Source organism: Stigmatopora nigra, chromosome 3 (assembly GCF_051989575.1).
Source record: "Stigmatopora nigra isolate UIUO_SnigA chromosome 3, RoL_Snig_1.1, whole genome shotgun sequence".
Lineage (NCBI taxonomy): Eukaryota > Metazoa > Chordata > Actinopteri > Syngnathiformes > Syngnathidae > Stigmatopora > Stigmatopora nigra.
This window is the reverse complement of record NC_135510.1, coordinates 3,525,428-3,531,110: the sequence shown is the minus strand read 5'-3', so window position 1 is coordinate 3,531,110 and position 5,683 is coordinate 3,525,428. Positions and strand designations below refer to the sequence as shown.

At 37.0% G+C, this 5,683-nt stretch overlaps 1 long non-coding RNA gene across 1 annotated transcript in view; it reads left to right on the top strand.

The window, feature by feature from the left end:
• Positions 1-4,362, top strand: part of LOC144194843 (uncharacterized) — a 129,471-nt gene extending 125,109 nt beyond the window's left edge. Inside the window, exon 5 of the long non-coding RNA XR_013326001.1 lies at positions 3,343-4,362. This is a non-coding gene — a long non-coding RNA (uncharacterized LOC144194843). The remainder of the gene's footprint in view (positions 1-3,342) is intronic.
• Positions 4,363-5,683: the final 1,321 nt, after the last annotated feature.

Below are 5,683 nucleotides of genomic sequence, written 5' to 3'. Positions count from 1 at the left end.
TTTATTGTTTGATGCTAAGCGCATTAGTGATTTTTTTTCGTCTTCCGTCTTCCCCGAATGCTTTGGTACTCCGGAGAGCCTTAAAGGGACCTAGGGAATATCATGCAGACACTTTTCCAATACATAATCATGCATGTGTGTGTACATGTATTTATATGCATGAATATATACTTCCCTGCCTGGTGTTCCTAATCCACCTCTACTATGGGGGCGCTCATTTCATTAGGCAAAGGCCGGCATGGCTGACAGGCTATGAGGCCTTTTTAATATATGCTCTAATGGCTATCCAATACCAGGAAAAAGCTGTTGATGAGCTATGTGCTCACCCTTTAAGTCAGCTAATGCTCGGTTTAGAGAAGGCACAAATCAACCATGGAGTGTTTACAGTTAATAGGCAATGCAGTCGCAATCTTTTTAGTCCTGTGTTTTAACCTTTCGGTCTATGTGGTATTGATACGTATTGCCAGTGATGATGTAAACACAGTAGTTACATTTCAGGTAAATATGTTTGATTCCAGATGTTAGAAACTACTTCTATATGGATAGGTGCTGATGGCGGAAGATTGTGCTATAGGGCGGACATATTCAGTTTAGTTGAAGTGATGGCGGATATGTAGTCTTGACAATTTTGCATGATTAAAGTCTCCCGAGCTTTGATACACTTCAAAAATGGCAGTAGATCTTCACCTTGCGTAACAAACAATATCCAGAAGTGTTTTCGGGAGAAGGGTAGGTTCTAGAAGGCAAACTCTTTACATTCCCACCAAAACGAGTAGAAAAGTATTGCATAAAGATGTGATTTTGTTGTGCCACTTAAACATCAAGGACTATGATTCTCGTCTATAAAAAGCCTCTCTGCTATATTAATTGCCGTTAAGTCTACACTTTAAGTTTTGCTAATGCTAGCAATCGCATTGCCCTGTTCGTTGCGCACTGCCTATTTCGAACCTGGTCTGTGCTAATTGGCCATTTTGAGTATTTTTACATTGTTATATTAGCTATTCTTCACTTTGTGAAACATTTTCTTTCATGACTTGCCAAAATCTCCAATATGACATACATCATTGTCAACGTGTCATTGGATAACGGTTATACCTATTGATTTGTGTATAATCTGGCATCACCAGAAGGGCCCTTGAATCATCTCAGGGTTTAGAGAGAAAATGTCAGATGAGTGGTTCTCAACGGTTAAACAAAAAAAAATCAAACTGACAGATACCGAAAGATGAACAGATATCCACACAGCGAAATGAGTTCTGCCTGGGCCCCTCCGAGGGTTGATAAGCGTGGGCGTGGGGTGATCATGAGGCCCACTCGCGGATGCATTGTTCTCCTAAAGGAGGCGGATCTCCAGTGCGTTTGGCGGTAATGAAGCAGGGATTGAGGAGTAGGGAGAGTGTAATCATTATTGGCTGTGACAGCAGTGACCTGACAGCTGGGTCCAGTCGTGCTCTAGTGCTTGTTGTACAACATACACACATACGCACACTTTTGTAAGCACGTGTTTGTGCAAGTCTGAGCGCTTGCGCTTATATATAGCGCAAACGAGACAAAAAGGCTTGTTTGTTGTGGATTGTTCGCCTACATTGGAAGATCTTGTGACCACCTCAGCCTAAAATTGGAAAATATTTGACTGATTGAACTACAAAGTGACAACATAGCTAGCTCTACTGGACTTTTCAGACGGTAGGCACGAAAGAGGTGTAATCACAGAATGTTTAAACCAAGGGTTTCAGACTTGGGTTGGTTCGCGGGCCGCTTTAACGTCAACTTGATTTCACATGGGCCGGACCATTTTAGATATAATATTTAGATTTTTTTAAATACGTGGATTATAATAACTGGATTAAATGCCCTGAATATTCAGTTTTTTATAGATCTAAAACAATGTTTATTTTAGTTTTTTATAGATATATATTTTTTTAGATTTTACAAAATTATTTTTTAACTAAAAACAGAAAAGAATGTATAAACAATTACAATTATTGAATTGAAAGGGGGGAAATCAGGAAATTTAATATACATCTATAATATTCATTTTAGTTTGACTCTAAAACAGAAAGTCAGCATTCATAAATTTACTTTCTCGGGCCACACAAAATGATGCAGCGAGCCAGATTTGGCCCCCGGGTCGCCACTTTGACACCTGTGGTTTAAACAGTTAAAAAATAAAATATAGGCACATTTTTTTGTATTTTCGGATTAGGTTTTGAGACTTAGATTTAGCCAGAGGTAGGAGGCATGCTCACGCAATGAATGAAAATAGTTTCTTTAATGAGAATACCTGTCATCAAAAGGTCTGTATCTTAGGGTTTTAGTGCTTGTCAATGCCATCATATGTCAGGTCAGTCTTTATCAAAGCTCCCCGGCTTGACTACAAGTGTTAATAAAAGTTGCCGCTGACCTCAGCCTCATGGCATGCTGGGCTACTCAATGGAGCTGATTAGAAAACTCCAGTGAGTCCGACTACACGAAAACGGGATCAGGAAACTTTCACAGCCAGGTTCTTTACTTTCAAACAGCTCCAGAAATGATCTCATCACTAAGTATGAAGCACAACTAAATGATTCATATGGAATTTATTGGCCAAGGACCTTGAGATAATGCGTACATGTGTAAAATAGGACAGTTTTCCACAAACTTACCAAGCCATGCTCCCCTTTTTAGATCTTGACTGTTGGCAGACCCCATTCATCTGCACAATGTCAAAAGTCAGAAACATTATTATTGCAGCTTTTTCAAACTTTATAACCATTTACATCACATGTGTCTAAGTGGCGGCCCGGGGGCCAAATCTGGCCCGCCACAGCATTTTCTGTGGTCCGGGAAAGTAAATCATGAATGGTGACTTTGTTTAGGATTAAATTAAAATGTAGAGTATAGATGTATATTAAAATTTCTTATTTTCCCCCTTTTAAATCATTAATTGTAATTTTTTAATGCATTTTTTCAGTTTTTAATTCAAAAAATGTTTTGTAAAATCTAAAAATATACTTTAAAAAAGCTAAAATAAACATTGTTTTAGATCTAGAAAAAACTGAACATTCAGGGCTTTTAATCCATTTATAAAAATAAAAAAAATCTAATTATATCTAAAATGGTCTGACCCACTTGAAATCAAGTTGACATTAAAGCGGCCCACGAAGCAACCGGAGTCTAACACCCTTGATCTACATCTTCCCAACATAACACAATTTATGGCTCCCTGCCATACGTAAAATCCACTAACCCATTCAGATATGATTAGTCCTCAAATCTACGGTCATCAAGTTTCTTTTTCCAGATGTCACTATGTGTCCTATATGATTTAATGTATGTCTCATCACTGACTGACTGATACAGGACATTCAAGACTGTTTTCCTTGGCGACACCATCTACTACCCCCCTGTAAGCTTTGTGGCAGAAGATAAGGAGGTTATACTTCACCATGTTGGTACAGCTGCCCTTTCCTAACTAGACTCCAACCAGCAGCAGCGACAGCTGGAAAGATGGATTGTCTGATGGCTTGTTAGGCCAAAGTAGCTGGGAAAGCAACCTTTGTCTTGGCACAGGGACAACCGTTGTGTTGGTATTTCCATTTTGACATAACTACCATACCATGATTGTGAAAACAAAGGAATCAGGTGAGGTATTCCAGTTGTACTTATCGTGGATGAACACCTAATCTAATTACATCTAATTGTTGTTGACTTCCTTTTTATCTGGCCAAACTGGTTCCTATAGTACATTGCCTTGAATGACTCATAGAGAAATATGCTAATCAAAAAACGGATCTGGATCGTAGTAATAAGACCCACAATGGTTTTGGTAAACAACATACCAGAGTGTTTTTTTAATGTGAGAATCAAGTAGGATTTCAGACAAACAACTAACGTGTTTTGCGTTTCTTGATGGGAAAAAAAACGTTCTGTTCTGAAAATTTGGCCCTTTTTTTGTTTTGACGAAATATTGTTTTTCAAAATAAAGTCAAGCTCTTGTTTAAGGGAAATAATAATAGTTAACAGGAGTCTACTTTAAAGATTTTTATCAAAATATCATGCCACAGGAATGGTGTTTCAGTCAAATATATGTATAAACTTTGAATTAAACTCTTAGAATCATTGTATGAATCACTTAGTATAAACTATAAAATCAAAATATTAAGTCTAAGCAGCGTAATTTAGAGTCAAAGTCAAAATTACTAATTAGTTCATGAATAGCTGAATATAGACCTTCCCTTTACATGAAAATAGACCTCCTTTGTTTCACATATACACTTCTACCATTTTCCATTAACTATTATTAAGACTACCGTATTGTCTGGACTATAAGTCACACTTTTTTTCATAGTTTAGCCAGTGTCTAATACTCAGATGTGACTTATGTTTTTTCCCCCTCTATGACCACTAAAAAGCATGTTCTTTTTAGGCTATAGTTATCAAAAGACTAAATTTTACATTGTTAGCTGCCTTTTTAACCTGCTTTTTTCCATTTAACTGCTGCATGACTCTTAAGAATACTCATGCCGCCCTACATAGAAATGCTCTGTACCTTTAATAAAGGTGTTGATGATAACAATAGCTTAATCACTCTCTCATCGTTATTGCCAACCTGAGAGCAGACATTCTAATTACACTCGTCGGAATGAAAAGAAACTAGGCTTGTCTCCCACCTACTCCCCCCTTCCTGCTGTCACTTCTCAGCTTGGCAGCATCTAGGCAGCATGCATTTTAATTTGCCCCCATCCCACCCTCCGAAGTTACTTATTTCATTATCGATCATCCGTAATGCCGAATCAATGTTCATCTTGTTATGTGGGCCGTAGCCGTGTAATACAGTGATAGCAGGGGCCCGCAGACTCACTCACCGCCTTTACAAAGTGACTTTACCGTAAAATCGATGCATTGTACCGCCGATACAAGAGAAAACAACGTGGGACAGAAAGGAAACAAACAAAACAAAAACATTTTCAGTTGTGCTATGGTAATAATTTGTGGATCTTCCATACAAAATGAGGCTATAAGTATACTTATTTTTTTTTGCATCCTACACAAAAAGTAATGCTTCAATTCCAAATATAACATGATATTTTTTTACGTTTTATGTTTAGAAACTTCACATTTCAATCTTTTGCAGGGTGTTTTAACTCGTACATTAAGTCTTAGCTCTGCCATGAATGCAAATGAAAATTGGCAGTTTAATATGCATGATTGGTTGGCACAATGTTAATTAAAAAACACAATTTCAACCCCCCTTAATTTATCCCGAAAGTAAAGACAAAATAACTTTAAATGTGTTTTCAGCGCACATTCGCTTCCGTCGCTGAGAATAATTAATTTATGACTAATTCTTTTATTGGCTTAAGCTCCAATGTGCTTTGAACACTGTAAGATTCATTGGGGCTTTATTTTGGGCCTAATGGGACACCCCTTTTGAAATTCTTCATATGGACTTTTTAGATTACACTATTAGAGAATATAGTTATAGTTCTAATTTAGATGAAATGTGGCATTCCATGACGTGGCCTACATTGAAAATATAAATTATATTGTTATATTTTACAGATGATAGTATATACGTACATATTATTTCCCTGTTAATATCCCATATTTTTGTAGTTAAAGTATAACATTATATAAGTATAACAATATAGGTTTGTGTCATCAAAACTTTTATAAGATAAACATTCTGTGATGTGACTTT